At 38.5% G+C, this 22,731-nt stretch overlaps 1 non-coding gene and 1 pseudogene across 1 annotated transcript; one reads left to right on the forward strand and one right to left on the reverse strand.

Annotated features, from left to right (window-relative positions):
• Positions 1-1,668: 1,668 nt before the first annotated feature.
• LOC119239537 (40S ribosomal protein S25-like) overlaps positions 1,669-22,731 on the forward strand; it is a 73,863-nt pseudogene continuing 52,800 nt past the window's right edge.
• LOC119239600 (U6 spliceosomal RNA) lies at positions 21,592-21,695 on the reverse strand. The gene has a single exon (XR_005123882.1). It is a non-coding gene; the product is annotated as a U6 spliceosomal RNA (small nuclear RNA).

Below are 22,731 nucleotides of genomic sequence, written 5' to 3' on the forward strand. Positions count from 1 at the left end.
CTTAGTTGTCCTGTGTTGATGCAGAAGTCCATCAGAAGAGTCTGAGAAATACTGCTGTATCAGCTTTAATGTATCATAAACTGCCTCAGAAACTTTCTAAATGTCCCTCTAGTTTACATATTCTATAACACAATAAAGCTGGGGAAGAGGACACAAATTTTATGTTATTGCATCTCACTTAGTATGTCCTTCTGATGTCAGTTTTCATCCATGTCTGTCTCTACACACAATGTGAAATAATGGTTATGTTATTACCATGGGGTGGGGAGGTGGTGACTACAGAGAAGACTTTAGGTAAAACTGGTTCAAGAACAGGAAAAGAAGGAATGGCAATTTAGCATGATTGTACTTAGAGAAAATTAGTATGCTAAGAAAATGCTCTCTGGTATTTCTATTTTGAGGAAATAAATGTTATTTGTAGCAGGAAAATGCTTACAGAGTGGGACTATTTGTGCAATAAGGACTATTTCCTTCTCTTAAACTTCTGCTGAAAGCATTTTCAGAGTGCAAGCTTAGAGTATGAAATGTCTCTTTGAAATATTCTACACTAATATTCAGTTTCCTAAGCTTACCTACCCTTGATCTTTGTGCTAGGTCCTTTCTTCAAGTCTTCCAATCAAATCTTTCATGTAGCACATTGAGGGATTTTGAATATACATACCCACTATGAACTCACAGCAGGCTTTGGCAATGAGTTGGGGGCATCTGGTCATAGCAACCTGACGCCATCATGCTTGTTCACACCATCAATTTTGTTTAAAACTCGGGGAATGCACATAACTGTCAACTAAAACTGCCCACCTGAGTTTAAAACATTCCTTTTTCATCAAAAGGCTATGTGCTCCTATGTAACAAAAGTGAACTGTCAAAGATTTTTAAGAGTACTTCTCTCCCAGAAGTTTCCTCTGGTTAAGCAGTAAGATTTTGATATTGTACTTTGAGTTCTAGTCTTGAGCATCCTACATGAAGTTCTACCTATCCCCAATAATCTAAATGAAATATGAGTGTACAAAGAAGACATATGAAGACAGTGTCAGAAACAAGAGGCAGAAGTATATCTAAGGCTAGGGACTTGGCCAGCATACTTTGACAAGTCCAAAAGAAAACAAAAATCAAACGGCAGAGACAGGTATCACACAATCATACCAAGTCAATATATGGGAAAACAAAAAGGTAACAAAAGCAAAAGCAGAGGAAATCTTGACAGTAGAAGAAAACTCACATTAGTGGTCAGTTACTAGAAAACTCACCTGCACCGAAGACTAAATCAGTCCAATCTCAAAACAGAGGAGGAGCGTTGAATGCACAAAGGACTCATTCTAGAAAATCAACGGTCCCAGACCACCACTTCCTAGACATTTTCTATTCATAGAATCAGTACTTAGCCTGGAGATTAATGAAAAGGAAGACATATGATTGGAAAATAAAAACAGACCATAACCTTAAAGCAAGTATAAATTCAAAGGTGGACAAGAGGGTGAAAAGTGGTGTGGAAATGAAAAACGAACTCTAGAAAGGTTTCCAGTCAGGCAGCATGTCCTTGGAGAAGCCATCTTGGAACAATCTGTCCCTATTAGGAGTCCCTCCTACCACTTTTAATGTCTTTTTCTCGCTCACTTACTATGGTATCCCCACAGCCTATTGTGATATCTGTCTCCCCAAGGGGTTATGACCACCTTGAACTTGAAGGTAAGTACTAGGGCTTGAAGGAAAGTACTAGGGCTTTTTTTATCTTTATATGCCTGTTATATAGCGGTTTTGCAATAAAGTTTTATCAAATGTCAATAATCATCTTTATCTTATCAAACCTCAAGTTCCTTACAAATGGGAAATGCACCTTTATGATACTTGGAGGCACAATACCTTGGTTGATAAGAAAACAAGCATTTCCTCTCTGTGCTGGCACTTGTCCTCAATACTGCAGAATCACATCAGCGAGTTTGCAGACCTGTACCTGCCGTGGAAATGCTGTCAGCAACCTCTGGTCAAAGCCAAGGACCAGGTGTCCATCCAGATGAATGTGGTCAAGGATGACAAGGTGACAGGCAGGTTCAATGGCCAGTTTAAAACCTAGGAGATCTGTGGGGCCATTTGCAGAAAGGTGACTCAGGTGGCTCTATTCCCTAACTGTCAACACCCACGGCATCTCCTCAGAGAACTTTCAATGGGGAGAGACACGGATGTGGAACATTTGTCATAAATAAATAATGAAAAACCAAAAAAAAAAAAAAGAGAGAGAGAGAGAACATTTTTTCTAGTGCTTTTATCTTCTTCTAACACATTCAAATAGTATCTCATAAAAGTATTCCAGAGGCACACCAAAGAACTCCTCATACTGTTAGAAGAGCCATACCATAGTCTTCTTTCTAGTTTGTAGAAAGTGTTTGTCTGGGTTAGTAGCTGAGTTTGGAAGAGTTTGGGTCTTTTGAACGCATCCCCATCAACTTGTGTTCAATAAAGGCCCCTTGCCATGTCTCAAAGCAGCAACATAGCATAGTCACAAGGACACAAATACAAGAGGCAGTCTGCAAGAGTTGGAGGCCAGTCTCTCCACTTACCATCTGGTGACCTCTCTGTGCCTCAATTTTGCCATCTGTAAAATGGAGGTAAAAGCTGTTGTGACAATTAACTACATCACTGGTAATATTGTAAAAATAGTTAGGAAAGTGTCTGGCACATAGTAAGTTTTATAAATTGTATTTTGCTTGTCAGATGTCAATGATTACTTTGGTCAATAATATCTACGATGTATTTGGATCTTTTCTCAAAACATTACAGCTTCCTTTATTTTGTCCATTTTTGGTAGAAAATGTTTTATTGTAAAAATAAGTAAATGTGTTTAAAATGGAGAAGAGAATATGTAAATATTAGAATTACCTCATTTATCATAGAAATACGGTATGATAACTTCTTGAACTTATTGTGTAAAATCCCAAGAATTTATTTTAAAATATTGAGTTTTGAGGAAAGTGTGCATCTTTTGCCCTAATCATTTCCTAAGAAATTACTAAATCTGAGGTCATTATTATTTATACAGGAAGAGAATTTCTTATATTTCTGGAAAATTTCAAAACATGGCCAACATGCTTTTTGATCATCCCTACTTCCTGTGGTAGGATTTTAAGACCCCGCCAACTTTCATAACTGAGATTTACAGAGGAAAGTCTCATCTAATAATATTGCAAAATGGGTAGACAGAATTTCTCTTCCTTTTCTAAATGGCCCATATCCCAGTTTTTACAGAATGTTTAAAAAAGTTAGAGCAAGCCCCAACTCAGGTCCAAGCAGTACACGCACCTACTCCTCAGCTCCAGCTCCAGGAAAAGCCTGGGAAACCCCTCTTTCTGAATGATCTCCCCTAGGCCTAGTAAATCCCTACCCCGTATCTGCTTTACTAGAGGAAAGAAAAGTTCTATCTCCAGCCTCCTCGTTTTAAAAATAAAAAGTGGGAAAGAATGGATTAATAAAAGTGCAATTTTCATTTACCTAAAATGATCAAGAGCTGAGATACAATTATCTTTAATAAGCTTTTCAGAATTAACAAATTTCAAAGGTGTCTAAGTAAGGTAAAAAAATAACATATGATACTGAAATCACACTTGAGTACAGCTTGATTTTTGAAAGCATGCTGTGCTTCATGATTGTCCCCTGGAAAAGCAGTTCTTGCTTAATAGCATAGAAAGTGTAGATAATGAGACTAATAACTAACTCATTTGAAGTATCCCTTCCAAGTTGTTTTTCAAATCCTCACTTGCTTTATTTTTTTTAGTTTGTCATTTGCCTCTAGTTGAGGGGAAAAACCAAGTCCACTTACTTCAAGTACCTATTTTTCTGATTTATTTTTCATACTGCCCATCTTGGCCTTTAAAAAAGTACCTTTTTAAATTTTCATGTAACTCTTTTGGGCCTTTTGTATATAGTACAATGGGCTTAACTCCAATTTACAGATGTGTTAATGGCATAGTCAAGCCTCTGATAGCTCCTGTGCAAAATAGCAAACTATAATAAGAACTGTTTTCTGAAAGTCCAACCAGCATCAACTATGAGAAGTATAGAACACATCTGAGTCAAAGTCCTCTTCCTCTGAAACCCTGTTGTTACCATGGGAAAACTGTGAAAATGCTCAAATGTGGGCATGTTATAATTAGAACCAAACGTGGGCTTTATGGGACCTGTGATGATGTTTCTAGGAAGCTAGTTCTGCGTTGGCTTCATAAGACATCCTTTTCCTACAATCATGACTCACTTGTGACTTCCAAAGCTCATTCCTCCTCCTAACTCACGCCCCCCCCCAACTTGTTCTGGGGTGGAAGAATGCCCAAACTCTCCAGCGACAAAACGAGTAGGCGGGTGTCCAGTCCACTCACAAGAGCAGACTTCTAGACATAGTGGAAGTCGGACAAAGGATTTCGCTGGGCATTTTCACAACTGATGATGTGACGGGCATATGTTCATCATACATGGGAGACTCATTTCTTTGGCAATGCCGGCCCACTCACTAATCCACCCAAGCCCTCCCAGCCCTCCCTCCTTCTTTCAGGAAAGCATGTGCAAGTTCTCTGCGAAACGATGAATCTCTGCTCCTCAAGGGAATGTACGAGTCAGAAATGCTTTTAAAAAGGCAAGAGGAGCCAAACCCTTTGCAAAAGTAGGCCAGCTGCGGAGCCTCGAGGGGAGCAGGGGGTGGGGAAACCTCCTTGCGGCCAGGGCCCAAACCTCCCGGCTGCCACTTGTTTCCATTGTCTGCCCACAACCCCAAACAAGCCAGCCCACACCTCTGTGACTGCATCCACTGTCATTTTCAGTAAAAGAGATTTTCTGAGTCCATCTTGGCATTTCTGTGAAATCACAGAAATAATTCATTGAATCACAGACCTGAAAGAGATGATCTAATGACTTTTATTTTTAAAGTCATGGAAATGCCATCAAGAGAGATTATCTGGCTTATTCAAACTCACTCAGTTCTAGCTGCTTGAAGTCAGAACTAGAATCCGCACCTTTTTTATTCTCCAGCTTCTGCCTTTTTCACATGAGCATTACAAGCAAACCCTATGCTCTTACTACCTCATTTTCTTGTGTGGTTTCCCTTCATGTGCTGTTCTCATTTGTCTAATGTGTAACCAGCACAGATGTGAGGTGAGTCTGACGGTAAAGGCCCAGCCATTGTACTTGTTGAAGCAGAGCCCTCTCCTTGGGAGAGTCTAAGATGGGCCTCAGGAATCATTTGTTTCCCCAGTGACTCTTATGATCAAGCCAGTTCCTGGGGGAAGGTGGTAGAATAAGATGTGTGTTTGGTGGCAGGGTGTCCCGACCAGAATAGAACAAGGGACAAGGAGGGCCAGGAATTTTGCCTCCTAGCTGCTTTTTTAGTAGGTTAACCACTAGACCACACTTCCTCTCGAGGAGAGGCAAGGAATTAATATCAAAGGTTTACCACTGATTCATGCTGCCTGCTAATGCTGCTTATTGCGCCATGCTGTGACCCTGTGCTCTATGGCTTGGAAACAGATGTGGGGTTGAGCAGCCTGAGGTACGGAGGATGGGGGAGGCAGAGTGAGGGCAGACAGCCAGGGAAAGAACTTCCTCCACTGCGAAATTTCAGGCAGGAGTGGAAGTCAGTCTAAATTGTTACCATACAGATCTGGAATCATTTTTGCAATTGCCTGGCTCCAATTCCAGGTTTGTGCATTCTGCAACAAGAACTGAAAACTCAGTAATGCGCCTGACCTGACTTTTGCCTCTGCCCTCATCTGAATGCATATGATGAAGTTACACATTTAGTTTGACAGTCATTTCATTAGGCCAAAGAGTTTGGTCACCCTCCTTGCCCTGCCTTTTCCCTCCCCATGCACACTTTAAAAAGAAATACAGAAAACTCAAGCAATTTGACCAAGGTTATACTAATCTCAATATTGTGGTTGTTTGATTAAAAGTGTAGCCAAGCTATTCTGATTAAGTTTTCTGCATTCTTGAATATATTCTTATCAGGCAACTGAAAAAAATTTGCATTTATTATCTCCATAAGGTGACTTCTTACATGTACCTGTAGACATGTAGTTTATCATGTCAATGCTTATCAAAATAGTTTTAGAGTATTAATTACTGATTCTGGTTCTAGAAATAGTTTTAGTGACTTCTTTAATAAATCAGTTTTCATGGGGGCAAAGCAGGAATTTCAGCTTTGGTTTTCTAGATATCGTAAATGTGACACTGTGTAACTGCCAGGAGGTGGGGGACAGGGTAGAGGGTGTTAATTAGAGCTGAATTTTAAGTCCACAGGGGTCAGGGCTTCTAGATTTAGGAAGGAGAAATTTACAGAATGACCAGTTAACTGTAAATTTCAGATTTAAAAAAATGTTATTATAATTTTGTCTCATGCACTGTTTAGGGCAGATTTATGCTAAACAATCATTCATTATTTGTCTGAAATTTCAAATTAACTGGGCATCCTGTTGGATAGCCAATTTGGCAACTCTAGCAAGGGGCCTCCCCATCAGCACTAGAGGTTCCAGGATGTTCTCAAAATAGTTAAAACACAACTCCTTCCCTCCCAAATTTCCCAGCATTGCAACTAAGGAGAAAGCAGTCCATCTACATAACTAATAGTCATACTACATTGTGATAAATGGTATTAAAAAAAATAAAGATTCAAAGAGATTCAGGTTTGCAAGGTAAGAAGCAACCAAATAAGACCACCAGGGTCATGAAAATTCATGGAGCAGGTAACATCGGAGTTTGGTCTCAAAGGATAAGAAAGCTATCAGAAAGAGGTATAGAGACTTGGAGGAGTATGATAAGTTTGGTGTGGCTGAAACATCTGGTCTGTGTGTTATAGAACTAAGACATCAAGAGGTAAGTTTAGAAACGCTCACCGGGGTAGCCTTGAGAAGTAGTTTTATACCATGTTGAAGAATTTGAAACTTATCCTGATGGATAGAGAATCCAGCAAGGACTTTTCAGCTGAGTGGCATGATAATATCTGTTTTTGAAAGATTATTCTAGTGGCAGATTGGAGTGGGCAGAACTTGTAGGCAGGGAGACCAATTAGGAGATTATTGAAATAGCCCAGGCAAGAAAGGATGAGCTTATATTTCAAAGAAGGCAGTGATGGTGGAAATAGTGAGGGAAGTAAAGATATTTAGGTGGTAGAATCAATATAACTTACAACTTTGTGGTTGATTGCATAAAGACAATAACGCAAAGAGGGGAGTGATGTAGGGTACATCTATAGGCAAATAAAGTCCAAGATTGGGGAGCCGAGTTGACCACATTTCAGAACTTTTCTTTACTAAGCAATGACTTGGTGGGGGGGGGCCGGGTATCCCACCCCCAAATTCCTATGTTGAAGATTTCCTTCCCATTGTGGTGGTATTGGAAGTGGGCTGTTTGGGAAGTAATTGGATTAGATGAGGTCATCAGGGTGGTGTCCTAATGGTGGAAGTGGTGCCCGAAGAAGAAGAGGAAGGGACCAGAGCATATTTTTGCCCTTGCTCTGTTTCTCTCTCTCCCTCCCTCCCTATCCCTCTCTCCCAACACACTTTAAGAGCTGGCCAAAAGGCTGCTCTCTGCAAGCCAGCAAGAGAATCAAGTCTTCTCCAGAACCTGATCACATTGCACCCCAACCTTGGACTTCCAAGCCTTAAAAACTGGAAAATTAAGGTCTGTGGTTTAAGCCATGGAGTCTATGGTAGTGTACTATAGCAACCCGAGCTAAGTCACTCCTCCAACTAAAGTGCTTCTCCTTCTATCAGTTCCACATAATAAATTGGTCCATAGCAGTTTTTTTGAAGAACCAGCTTTCAAGGATTGAAAGTGGAAATTTACAACGACTGCAGTAGGTGACCTCTATAATCTCAAGTGCCAAATCCTAAAATCCGAACCAGTAAAATTAAATCTGTCAAGACACCATTTTGATTCTTCACAAGCAGGCATTTGTTTGCAAAGGAATATTAAGATATTCCCAGTAAATCTCCAGAAGTTTTCTACCCAAATCCTTTTGCTACCTTCCCTATGTTTGTTGGCAGAGCGCTCTTGCGGGTGTGTGGCTGTGCACAGGGTGTGGTGAGCACCAGAACCGGGGACAAGTGCGTGTTCCTCCACATGCAGAGCCCAGCTGCTGCCCGCACGGCTCCCCCAGCCACGTTAGCCACGTTCTCAAGGCCCTCAGAATGATTCATCAGTGAGCCTAAGTAGTTCAGAAAATGAGGCTTTCAGAAGCCTTTAGCCACCCATGCCCCCAAATCTGCTGATTTGTGTGGGAGTTGTGTTTTCCAAGAGACCCCATCTGCCTTGCCACTTCACAACTCTTCTAGTGCTTTCTTTTTTTCTCTAAGATATTTGTACATTGTGCCTGTGTTTTTTTTCTTTCCCTTAATTGCAATGACTCAGTTTGTTTCTCTAGTGCCCACATCCTTTCCTCACAGACTTAGAAGACTGAAAACATGGTACAGAGGAAAGGAAACCTAAACTCCAAGCTGGCTTTGCCATTCAACATCCAAGTGATCTAAGGGGTGGGGGGTGGGGGAATTATATCATCCTTCTGGATCTCAGTTTTCTCATATCGAAGTGAGAGGATTAGTTTTGTTTTTTTTTTTCCCTAAAATATTTGATCTACCATTGTTCATGGGGGAGATGATTTTAGTGTTTCCATAACCTATACTAAAAAGTACATGTTTATGTTAATGCGCATTAGAAATATATAAAATGATTACATCAAATCAGCTTCACACTGGTATTTAGATTTTTAAAACTGAACTGATGTCAAGTAAAATGTTTAGTGATTCAACAGATAACTGGATAAGGCAAAAACTGAGATGACAGTACATAACAGTGATCTGCAACTGGTGTTTTCTTTGCCTCTAAATTTCACAGAACTGCATTTCCCACCTCCTGGACTGGATTGGAGTCAAGTGCCTGAGTTCAGAACAGGCTAAATCCAGGAATTTCCAAAACGTGACATGTGGTCACATTTCATTTCATTTCATTTCTACTAGGAGAAGCCTATACTCTCTCCACCTCCCTCTCTATTTTCTTGGCACAGCAATTTTGGAAGCTATGGCATTATCATGATATGGATAGCACTTGGAACCTTAAATCATAAAATGAATGAATGTGTCTGCCAACCTAAACTGGACATATGTGACGAAGAAAGTTTTGTTCTGTGAAGCCACAGAGATTTCTGAGTTTATCATCACATATATTTTATTAGCTGACTAATATAAATTGATGAGATAATCAGTCCACCTAGGTGGAAAATTCTACATTCTGTTCTTTTAGATGTTCCTTTCCTATTCAGTTATAACGTATACTTTTATCTGGCCCTCTAACTTCAGAGAAGTCCATTCTAACCTAATTGACTTGTGTTTTGTCCTTCCAATTATCTGTTTTTAGAAGTGGCATTTATTTTAATGATGGCTTTAGTTCCCTGGATAACTACATACAACCCTCCTCACATCCAAAGAAGACATGGCAATTAGTGTTGTTTCCTCTTTGTGGTGCCTTTCTGAATAGCCATCGGTGACCGCTCAAATAAAGACCACTCACATCTAAAGATGACCCTCTGCAGAGCCATATTCACTACTGACATCACCACAGGCAATGGTTGTGAGCCTGTGTCCTAGACCAGGAGAAGTCACTTCTCTTACTGTCTTGTGTGAGACTAACCAGCCTCTAGATTTTGGTTCACAAAGTCCACATCCAGATATATTGTTAGAAATTTTTTTGCTATTGGAAGCTTATCTGTCAACCCTATTTGTAGTATGGGCCCTACTTAAACTCCAAACAGTTAGAAGAATCTTCTCTCTTCTACCTTCATTATATGCCAGAACAGTTAAATTGCATGAGGAACATCCTCATTTTAATCCTTGGAAACTGATTATGTTGTGGAACTTTGTGTTGATTGTGTTGTCTCTCTTCGTCATTTAAAGATCAGAGATATTTGTTTAAAACAAAGGTTTTTTTCAAGAAATGAAATTTTAGTTCTGGTTCAACTCAGTCTCAGTTCTCATCACTGCCACTGCTCTTTATACTTTCAATTTGTATTGTCTGCCTGTTTTCCAAAGGACATAAAATATTGAATAGAGATTCGATTTGCTTTTTGAGTGCTTGACCACTCAGACTATCAAATGTGCTACACAGACACTGGAACTAAGAGATAGTTTTTTTAACAATATAAGTTGATTAAAAAAAATTTTAATGTATACTGTTTTCCTTACTCAAGATTAAATAGAAACCTAGTTTTCTTAAGGCTCAATAATACATAAGGCAATGGGGACCAGGAATTCCATAGCTTTTACTTTTTGAATTTATAATGGAATGGCCATTGGTTTTGTTATTTATACAAATTAGTACTTTACACAATATTAATCGGAATATATTAATTAATATTAATTAATTAATATTAATCAGAACATATTACACAATATTAATCAGAAATCCAGGAATTTCTAAAATGAGTTTCCACTTGTCCATTAGTGAGGGTGGAGAATAGCCGCAATGTTTCACAACAATTTGATTAATAGATTACCTCACTGAGGTTATACTGATGTTATTTTGCTTAAGATTAGGATATGTCACAAATTAAAACAGTGCTTGTTAACTGTGGAAGTAATAAAACAACTCTTTTGCCAGAATGATGAAATGGTCACCCTTCTTTGGACATATTCTGAAAATTTTTAAATGTAAACAAACCACAACTTATCTAGGTTTCAGGCCAAATTGCTTTGTCATTAATGAATCTTGAGGATTTGGGGAAGTTACCATATCTCTTTGACCTATAATGTCATCTTCCATGTAATGAAAGTTTGGAGTACAGGATTCCTGAGTGTATGAATGCATTCATACAGGCATTCATACACTGTAGCTCAGAAACCTACCATTTGACCTAAGACCAAAGATTAAAGTCAAGCTCACACATCCTAAACTAAAGGAAAAAGAAAAACAAAGTTTATTTATTAATAACACCCAAAGAAGAGAATAGCTACTGAGAAATTAAACAAACTAGGTGATTAGATTGTGAATTAAAGACTCATCATAAATATACAAAACAAATACAATATCCTGGTTTTTCAAGGTCAGTAGCTAATTGAGAAATTTAAGAAACTGAATGCAGAATATTTGCAAATACCCAACTTTCAAAAATCTAGTCTCTTTTTGAAGTCAGACTGCTCTATGGGCAAACTACACTTCAAGATGTGCCCATAACAACTGATTACCATCTTTCTGTTTCTCTCTCCCGAAGGCAAAATGCAAAAGTTCTAAATACCTCTATAATTGTAGTAAATACAGATGACAATCTCTAAAATTGCAGCATACTATTTGGTGTTTCTAACGTATGGGCTGTCTATAAAGAACTAAATTAGACGAGGCCATCTGAGAAGTGGAGTCAAATACCAGATTCCAGGTGTTGGGAACATAACAATTTCTTTTTCTTTTCAGTATTAAATGAAAATGTGTTATAAGAAAATTTTCACATAAGCTACTTTCTCATTTCTATACAGAAAACTTGGAAGTCTGTCTGAGATTATGTTGTAAATAATAAGGGAAGGGAGTTTTCAATTTTGAACTAACAATTGGATAAGAGAGTGAACTACTCTGATAATCCTGGCATCGTAGAAGTTTTCTTTCAAACCCCCCTTTCAACCCTCTTCCCACCTCATACTCCCCCACAGGAAATCTAGAGTAATCTAAAACTGTGTAGGACTCATGATTAAAATAATAACTGCTCTGTATTTACTAACCTTTTACATTTAGACTTATATTTCATCCATCTTTTTTGTTTTTTGCTTACTGGGTTTTCTCCCATATTCATTTCTTGTCTTCAGACAGAATATAAAATTTTTCTATGTTAGTGTGGAAGCAAGAGGTTATATTTCTTTTTCCCTAGTGGTTTCCCTGAACATATGTACTTGGTTATACATTTTTCTAACAAAGAAAGTCTAAATTAGTCAATGTCTCTTCCTCCAAACAAACAGGACAATAAACCTAGAAGTTTTAATTCTGCCCCGACCCCATAAAATTATTACTATCTCACTTTGTTTTCTTATTTTTTAGCACAAGATGATATTACCAATGTCAAATTGTTCTTTTTAAATTTACCACCATCTTTTAAGTTCTGTACTCTCTATTGTTTATTACCTTTTTCATGTAATATTCTTGTCTTTATAGTATAGCTGCTCTTTTAGAAAGGATATGTGCCTGAAAATTTCTTTAGTTGGCACTTACCCTTGAATAACCATTTAGCTGGGAATAGGATTGTAGGCTGGCAGTTATTTCCCCTCAGGACTTTGAGGATAAATACTTCATTGTCCTCTGGAATCTATGATTACAGATGAGAAGTTTACTGGCAATCTAATTTTCTTGGTAGATAAATTTTCTTTGGGGTTAGATAGTTTTTGAGATTTTCTATTTATCCTTGACACTCTGCAGTTTCACTCTGGGTGGATTTATGTTATTTATTTTAAGTTACTTGAAACTTAAGATGTAATTTCCATCTCTTTAATTCAGAGAAATTTTCAATTTCCCTTCAGATATTGCCTCACAATTTTAGCCTTTAATCTCATTTTCTCTATAGACTAGTTTCCTTAAATATAACCTCCATATACTTTCAGGGTTTATGGCTTTGGATAATCTTTAAAATCCTGAAGTTCTCATAATATGAGAAAAAAAAATTAAGACGTGTCTTGAAATTGATGTGGCCTGTAGAATTCCTTTAAAAATGGCTTTACAAAAAGATCCATAGCAAGGTCCATCATAGTGAAATTATGTAGCTATGAAAATAAGGAAAGTCCCTAATTATTCCTTTCACAGTAGTATTGGAACATAGGAAACACAAAACGTTAAATCTAGAGAAAACTTCATTTTTTTAGAAGATAACTTGCGATCCAGAGAGATTAAGAAAGATTTCATTTCAGATTCAAAACAAGTCCTAAATGTCCTGAATTGCAGTACAACATCTTCATGCCATTCCACATTGCCTTGCCAAAACACTAGAAATATCTTTACTATAACCTCAAAATCCATGCTCAGATCATTATTTAATCCAACAGTGGAGGATCTTGAATATGAGGGGGCATTAAGTATCTATGGAACACCATTGGGCTAGCCAATTAGCCCCATGGATCCATTCACCTTCCAACACTGAGCCTGCCCAAGCAGCCAAACAAGAGTGATTCACTCAAAGAAGAAGAAAAAATACCGCAAATATTGTGAATTAAAAGGACTGTTCAGTTGAGGAGCTGAATATTTGCTAACTGTATAAGCAAACCCACACTGATTTTCTGTAGGTGGCTGCAAAAAAAAAAGTTTTTACCAGTTTATCGAGAACTGCATTACAAGAGCTAATTGGTAGAAACTGATTTGACTAGAAGAAGTCTTTTGTGGGTTAAAGAGTTTGTAATCATAAGTACCAGAGAAAAGTGATAACTGATTATGGCGGGGAGGGGGGGGTGCGGAATAAATCAGGTATGGAGATAATTAGCCAGACAAGATGAACTATGCCAGGAACATTGTGTTTCTTTGAAAGGAATATGTAAGTGGGAGTTAATAAGAATCACATGCTACTTTATCAATTGCTGAGTAATTGCAGTTTGTACTGAACTGCCCGATTTTCTGCTAGAGTTTTCCTGGGGAAAGAGGCCAAAAAATTATTAGCTGCTTAGTTAATAAATATAGCACACTGTTTTCTTTACCCCTTCACAATGTTGACCTCAAACAAAAGCAGTTATTCCAACAACAAATGAGTTTATTTAGGGGGAAAAAAAACAGAAAAGGAGGCAGATTAGAGAGTGTATTCATGGATAAACCCATATCCATTTTCCTGAATTCAAGGTTAACAACCCCCTATATAACCTTTGAAGGAACTCTGCCTCAGTTCATCATCACTTCCTGTGGGAGTTGCAAGTTGCAAGGCATGCTGGGCCCTGTCCCTTGCTGATTTATGCCTATGTGGACACTCTCTAGCTTCCTGACTTCTTTTTTTTTTTTTTTTGTATTGCTTCTATTTTATTTTTTTAATATTTTATTTTATATAATTCTTACATCATTTTTCATTTTGCACAATGTATGCATTTTTATTTTGGTTATATTCCCCATACAATTCCCACCCCCTTATTTTGACCTCCCCTTCCCTTCCCCGCCTCGCCACTGTACTGTCTCTAGTTTATAGTTGCTTGTTGATTTTGATTTTTACCTTGTGTTAATTAGTCTTTTTCCTGGTCCCTTATTTAAGTTTTCTATGTTCCTGCTATGAGTGAGACCATCCGGTATTTTTCTTTTTCTTTCTGGTTTATTTCGCTGAGCATGATCCCTTCCAGCTCCATCCATGTTGCTGCAAATTGCATGTGTTTATCTTTTTTGAATGCTGAGTAATATTCCATGGTGTATATGGACCACATCTTCTTGATCCAGTCATCTATTTTTGGGCATTTGGGTTGTTTCCATAGCTTAGCTATTGTAAATAGTGCTGCTGCTATAAACATAGGGGTGCAGGTGCTCTTTGAAATTAATGTTTCTGTGTCCTTTGGGTAAATGCCTAGGAGTGGAGTTCCTGGATCATATGGAAGCTCTATCTTTAGTAGGCTGAGGAATCTCCACACAGCTCTCCATAGTGGTTGGACCAGTTTGCACTCCCACCAGCAGTGCAGGAGAGTTCCTTTTTCTCCACATCCTCACCAATATTTGTTGTTGCTAGTATTTTTTAATATGTGCCATTCTCACTGGTGTAAGATGGTATCTTGTTGTAGTTTTGATTTGCATTTCCCCCATTACAAGTGATGTTGAACATTTTTTCATATGCCTGTTGGCCATTTGCATTTCCTCTTTGGAGAAGTTTCTTTTTAGCTCTTCTGCCCATTTTTCGACTGGATTATTTTCTTTGTTTTTGTTGTTCCTGACTTCTTTTAAATAAGGTTTGGTATATAAATGTTCACAACAGCAACATGAAAAAGGGAGTTTATAGAAGGGGAAGAGTAGTGATTTTGTCAGCTCTTGGGAGAGGCACAGCAGCATGCCTGGACTTTGCCCACAGTACATATAGAAATAAATCTAACTCAAACAAATATAGATTGTGAAACTGGTTTAGGAGTCCAGAGTGAACCATGCATAAGCAAGGGAAGAAAAAAAGCACTTCTTAACTGAACCTGGAAGGAAGAATCAAGTGTAAATAAAAAAAAAAACTTGGATATATTATGGTGACATGAAAAAATACACTAACTTTGCTGAAGAAAATTAAGGTCAGTATCTCTGCCATGGTAAATAAAGCAAGCAAGCTTAGGGGCTTATAGACAAATCTATTTAGAGGATGGAGTGAGGCCAGTGATAGAGGAAGAGCAAACAACAGAGTTTATGTACAATGACCAAGGAGGAAATATAAGTATTTTGTGGACCATTGCAGTTTAATTATGAGCCCTTATTTACAAGCATTTTGCAGTTAAAGCAGTAAACAAGAGAGCTATTTGTGAGTACAGAAGAATCTGATTGACAGAACCAGAGAAGCCAAGCAAGCTAAAACGATCACCCCCAGCTAAACCTTTCATGTTTGGTAAGGATCCCTCCTCACCAAAGAGAATCTGATGTGACCAGGAGAAGCTCACAATCACGACTGAGAATTAGAACATTCAGTGAATTGGCAAGGAAATGGTAAGCTCTTGAGGTAAGAGAAACTAAGCAAAAAGTAGGGTTAATGCTAAAGGAAGGTGTAGTGGTGCCAATTATATTACCCCAAGATACTTAGAAAACTCAGATCAGATTTAAGGTAGTGTCTATATCAATGGATCTGTTTGAAGTAGGGAATCCCAGCAGAGCCATTCTGCAGCAGAAAGACACAGTCAAAATGGTTGCACGTTTGGAGGCTCAAGGAACTGGGAACGTCTGGATTTAAATAGCAACTTGAGCAACAATGCCTGGTACATTGCAAAAGGTCCAACCTGTAGGAGAAGCAGCTGCCAAGGAATTAGCTCCTTAGCTAAGGAATCAGAGATTGGGACTATGCTTGAATCCCGGCATAGGCTAACATACAGATCAGAAACCAGAACAGGGCCTAGCTGGTGGTGCAAGGGGTTAAGATGCAGCACTATGAAGCTATCCACAGCCTCTGCAATGTGAGTTTGATCCCTGGCCAGGGAGGTGACCCACATGGCACAGCAGAACTCTCCTGTCTCACCCGCTGCTCCTCTCAGAAGTGTTTCAATAGATCCGCCTATTCTGCTCCCCACTCCGTCTCTGGTGAATTCTCTCATCCCCACACCTCTGGCCTGTCCCCCACTTCTGGTATGCATAAATAAATAAATCTTAAAAAAAAAAAAAAAAAAAAAAGAAGAAGCCAGAACAGAAGTAGCCATAAGGACTGGTTACACACACAATGGGGCCTGGAAGAAAAGGCTGACCTAGGGCACTTAGGGTTCATCCAAGGCATTGTAAATATGGGTCACAAACCATTTCTCAGATCTAACGTGAATCTTAGGGAATAAAATTTTTTTTTCCTGACTAAATATGTAACCAGTATTGGTTCTTACCAGCTTAGAAGTTGAGCAGAGTTAGTCTTAAGTTGTAGGGTTTCCATTCCTGTTGCTCGGTGGTTCTCAGACAAGAGCAAGTTTACCCCTCAAATGACATGTGGCAATGTCTGGAGACATATTTTATTGTCAAAACTGGAAAAGTGCTATTGGCATCTAGTTAATAGGGGCCTGAGGTGCTACTAAATATCCTAAGATACATAGGATAGCCCTCACAACATAGAATGATCTGGGCCAATGTCAATAGTGTAAAACTTGGGAAACTGCTATGGTTAGAGATGGATCTGCCAAGGACTGGCACCGAAATCAAAAAACAAATGGGAAAATTGTTATTACACTGACTGTTCATTTATTCTAGTCTGAAAGAAAATTCTCAACATTATCACCTTCATTCAATTTCATCAAAACTGCCAGGAGCCAAAAATAAATCATTATTTCCTAATATTCCTAATATTTCCAAATATTCCTAATATTTTCAGGATTATTTTAAAAATCCCATAAGCAAACTTGGCTTGGTTTTAAGATTATCATGGGATGTCTTCAAATGTTATGGAAACACTGAATGTTTCCAAGAGCACCAAATGCAGTGTCCTTTGGAAGGAAAAGGCAAAGAACAAGAAAGTGGGTAGAGAAGGTGACAGATGAGGCCCACTTAATAAATAAGTCTCTTGAATGACTTCCAAAGCTTGTTCACTGATCAGAAAAGTATTGCATTTTTAAATGCAATTAAGAAGAGCTTTGAAAGTTCACTGCTGTTTGCAATTCACTTTGAAATGCGTCAAAATACAGCATGGATTGAAGCTGGATAGGAAAATGATAGTTGGATGAAAATGTGAAAAACAAGAATAGTACCATGTTACTGGTAAACTTTGGATGGTGGGTTTACTATAAAATCATTCAAATTTGCTCTATGTTTGAAAAATGTTGTTATAAAAGGTTGAGAAAATGTAGTTTAATTCCCCTCTCCTTATTTAGAAAAAGAAATTCAATACCAAACCATATGGGTTTAAGTGGACTATAAAAATATTTCTGGCAAAGGTTAAACTTTTGCTCCAAGAGCACAGCTGCAGAGGGGGTACTTGGAAAGTGTTCCACAAAACTGAATCATTGGTATCTCCTGAGATCTTGTCAGAAATGCAAAATCTCAGAATTCAAGAGATTCTCAATCAAAATGTGCATTTTAACACAAAAGTGATTCCTGTGCACATTAAAATTTAAGAAATACTGGAGTTAATAGAAAGATCAATGACTGAGCAGACTCAAATTTGTTTTCACTCATCATACATTTTAAACAGTTTATGTTTTGAGTTGTCTCATGTTCCTGGCTCTGTTTTAAATGTTGGGAGGCAACAACAAATGAGACAAATTCTTGCTCAAATTTTAGTGAAAGGAAAGTCAGCAAGCAATAAAACAAGTTATTTTAGAAAATATGTGTGTCATGTAGAAAATAAAGAAGGTGAAGATATTAGGAAAAAATGGTTAGAAACTATATTAAGGAACTCAATACATACTAAAATGGTCCTGAATAATAAAGTGACAAGCAAAACCAGGGTAGAAGACAGAGGAAACAGCAAGGGAACAGAAAATGTAAAAACTCTGAGGCAGGAGCTACATTGAATATAGCACATCATCTGCCTAGAACAGATTCTTCATCTCCAAAATGAAGGTCTCGGACCAAAAGACCTCTGAAGTATTCTGAATTATCTGATGTCATGACTATTTTTTTTAAGATTTATTTATTCATGCATACAATAACTGGGGTGTAAGTCAGAGGTGCGGGAGGTGAGAGGATTCACCAGAGACAGAGTGGGGAACAGAACAGACAGATGTGCTGAAATACACTGCTGAGGGGAGCAGTGAGGGAGACAGGAGAGGTCTGCTGTGCCATGTGGGTGACTCCCTGGCCAGCCGGGATCAAATTTGTGCTATAGTGGCTGGCAGTTACTTCATAGCACTGTCTTTAACTTTAACCCCTGCGCCACCAGGGAGGCCCATGTCATGACTATTTTTAAGATTATGACTGATCTGGGCCTCCCCTGGTGGCACAGCGGTTGAGCGCTGGGTTGGGAGGCTGCCCGCAGCCTCTGCAGTGCCAGTTCAATCCCCAGCCACCGGTGAGGGTCCCACCAAAAAAAAAAAAAAAAAGATTATGACTGATCTTGGAAGAATATGGAATTGTATTTTTAACAAGAACAGCTTATATCTACCTTTTTAAGGTGACGGTATTACAAAAGGCACATGGCCAGTGGTTCTGCTCAGCATTTGAGTTAGCTCACCATTTATAGATCTTTCTTCTGGCATTTTCTTCCCACCTAATTCCTCAATTCATACAGACAAGTCAAAGATAATTGATAATTATAAACACTAACGAAATGCTCAGGAAGCTCTTGTACAGAGGTCCCTTTGCATCGTGTTCCCCATTCAGGTGTGGGTTCCACCTGCCATAGAGGTCAACCTCCCAGCAGGTAAGACTTGAGATAAGTCCTGACTACAAATGGGCTGAGAGATGCCTAAGTCTTCCCCCATCAAGCATCCCTTGAGTTTCTCTGGAAACTACTTGAATATGAAACAATAGCAAAACAAGAAACAAGGAACCACGTTATACAGCTCTCTGCTAAGACTGAGTGGGAGTACATGGCCGGGCCCAACACTACAGTGAATTTTATCTTCCCCTCAACCCTAAATCCACACCTTACCAGCATCAAGCAACTGGAAGAAAGAGAATCCTGCCAACCTCAGCTGCAGCTGTTCCTCTTGCTATGTTTGTCATCCAGATACACTGAAGTGAGTTTAACACATGAAATCTACTCTACTCACCTTTAAGCCTTGAGTATGCTGTTCCCTCTGCCTAGAACACACTTTCCACCCAGGGCTCACTTCACCTGGCTAAGTTCTGCTCATCCTTTGGGTTTCTGAGTTCTCTCCTATACCACTTTGCACTTCTATTATCAGCGCCTGTATCGCACTGTACTATGACGCTGTGCTTACTTGTCTGTAGTTCTTAGGTTGCTAAGAACTATGAGGAGTCAGTCATATATTGTTTGTGTTAACCCAGAATTGTTTTTCTCTAGCACTAGTAAACTAAAAAACCAAAAAACTAAAGAACGAATATAATTTCCATTTGTCTCTTCATTAATTTTCATTTTTTAAGTTTCTTTTAAAGATTTATTTACTTGTTTATTTATTTATTTATGCTTAGAACTGGTGTGTAGGCCAGAGATGCGGGGGTGGGGTGTGAGAGGACTCACCAGAGACTGAGTGGGGAACAGAACAGGCAGATCTACTGAAACACGCTGCTGAGGGGAGCAGCAGGCAAGACAGGAGAGGTCTGCTACACAATGTAGCTCAGCTCCCTGACCGGGGATTGAACTCAGACCATGGAGGTCACAGCACACCAAAACTTAACCCATAGGCCACTAGGGAGGCCCCCCTTTATTAATTTGCAAACCTTGTTCAGTCATCTTTAGATTTCTCTGTGTAATTTCCGACAAGTTTTCTAATTCTTTTAAAAAGGAAAAGTTTTAGAATTGAGAACTTGCCCTCCTGATAGCTTAGCATCCAAAAAGGAATTTCTTTTCAAAAGAATGGAAGGGAACTACAATATTTTCAAAAATACAGGCAAACTTTTTTAAAAAATCTAGGAATCCATGACTCCTGTAACAAAACTGAACTAAATATACTGCTTTAGTCATCATTATTCTTCTAAACCACTTTGAGGAAACATGTTTTGCTTTTTGTTTTAAACAGGAACAGATTGCTCAGGGTTTGGGAAAAGCCAGACAGGAATCAGAAAGTCGTTCCTCTTTCATTTACAAGCCCTTGCTTGCTGCCTAGTCCTGAGGTGTGTCCTGAGCAGCAGATAAAGCAATGTCCTTTCTCTTCTTCAGTAGGCTTTGTGTGGTGCTGGAGAGTGACAGACTGAGAGGCCTCCTCCAGCTGCCAGTGTCAGGGATGAGCACAGGTGAGCACAGAGGGGACAGTGTTCTGCACCCTGAACACAGGAAACTGAACCCAAGGAGCCCAAGACTAAATAATCAAAAATAAACTCTTCAGTTGCTTTGACTAGCTCTGCTTGTTGTGGAATGATTAACCACTCACCAGATCAAAGGAAGAATAAGCAGCTGATACCTGCTCTAAATTCCTTCTGGCATTTTCCCTCTGACTCTAAACCAACCTATGCTTTTCTTAATTTTTGGAGGTAGACAGAGGGAAACCAGTATTTACTGAGTTCTTCTTATGTGCCAGGCACTGTGCAAAGTGGTTTACATGGACTGTCTTACTTAATCATCCAGATAACCATGAGGAATCAATTTTTATCCCCATTTTGCAAAGAAATTGATGCTCAGAGAAAGCAAGTAACTTAGCCACTTAATTAACAAATAATAGGTTTGAACCCAATTCTAATGAATACAAATCCCAGTATTTTCTTCCTGCACCTGGGTATCTTTGAAATCAGAGGAATGTAGCCAACCTTTTAGAAGTAACACAAAACTTGAAAAGGTTCTAGAACATTCATAACATCATAGGAATTACCATTCTATAGGAAACTAATAGTTCGTCTTAGCTAGAATATTGTCTCTAAATGTACTGATATATTAAAGACTTTTCTGATGGAGGATTTTGACAAATGTTGACTGTTTACCCAAATAATCCAATTAAGGATAATCTCAGCATCTATTAATAAAGTATTCCCATCTTAAACTACACTCAAAACTACCCAACATTTCTCTGGATGTGCAACCAACTTTTGTGTTCCACTTACCTTTGATATGCTATTCCTTAGCCTAAAATACCCATCCTCTGATTCTCCATCTATTTAACTTAGAATTCTGTTTTTAAGTTATTTATCCTTTAAGACCCAGTTCTATAATGCCTTCTGCACTAGCCTTAACCACTTGGAACTATCCCTAGCATTAAATATCTGTACTTTATAGCACTTATTCAGGGATACTTTAGCTAGGCGTGAGACTGAATGACCCTTCAAGGCAAATATTATTTTTAAATAAATTTTTTATGGAAGTAATATTGCATTATATAGGTTTCAGGTTTGCCTCATTATCAATCAACATCTGCATATTAAAAAAAATATGAAGACTTCACAAACTTGCATGTCACCTTGCTTGAGGACCATGTTAATCTTATTTGGTTCATTCCAATTTTAGTATATGTACTGCCGAAGCAAGCATAGGCAGAGATCTTTAATATGGGGGATAACTATTTAGAAAATAGAGACAATGTTCTAGTTAGAGAGAGGAATAAAGTGCTAGTATGTGCAGATCACATATTCCAACATGTCTAAAACTAGTTCTTCCAGGGATCCCCATGGCCAAGGACAAGGAGAGGATATGTCTTGGAAATAATCAAATTCCCCTCATATAGTCTAAGGAGACCTCGAGCAGCATTTCTAAATCTTGCCTCCCTGCCTGTATCATTTGGGGTGATATAAAAAACCCTGACACTCAGGCAATACCAGTTACCAATTGATTCAGATTCTCTGAAGATAGAACTATTTATTATTGTGCTTTAAATGTCGTTGGATGAGTACAATGTACAGCCAATTTTGAGAACCACTGCCTCAGAGAGTTGAGAAACTGGTGGGTACCTGAGATGAGATGGTGATTCAGTTTATCTAGGTGACATGATTCTACGGCATGTTGGCTGTGGATCACACTAGAGAAAACTTTGTCAATTGTAGAGGGAGAAAAACTCGAGATAAAGTCCATTTAGAGGATGAAAGGCACTATCTAGTAGTGAATAGTTGTTACAAATCTGCAAATTCTTACCTATTCCCAAGGACAAAAGTGTGAATATTCTTTTGAGAAGAGCCTTGCACTATGTAAGAATGTGGAGCAGGAAATGTGATACAGCACAGCACTGCAATCTCAGACTGTGTCCATTAAGTTGTATCATTCTCCAACACCACCTGCACTCCTGAAGTTTCTGCTGAACAATGGCACATACTGACCGAAATAATAAGGATGTAGAAGGACCCTTATTGATTGCAAAAGAAAATTCGCCTTTAGGGCAAAAAGCAAATGTTTCTAAATAATTACATTTGTGCAAATATGCTTAAAACAGCCAGTAGGAAGAAGAAAGATTTTTCCAAGGTTGACCCAAAATGTCTCTTAAATTGTGCTTTTGCAGTTGATATTAGTGTAAGATATTTACAGACTTCTATAAATCCATAGATTTGAAGAACAGCATTATTTTTTTTAACTAA

Source organism: Talpa occidentalis, unplaced genomic scaffold, assembly GCF_014898055.3.
Source record: "Talpa occidentalis isolate TD23 unplaced genomic scaffold, MPIMG_talOcc4v2.1 talOcc4.11, whole genome shotgun sequence".
Lineage (NCBI taxonomy): Eukaryota > Metazoa > Chordata > Mammalia > Eulipotyphla > Talpidae > Talpa > Talpa occidentalis.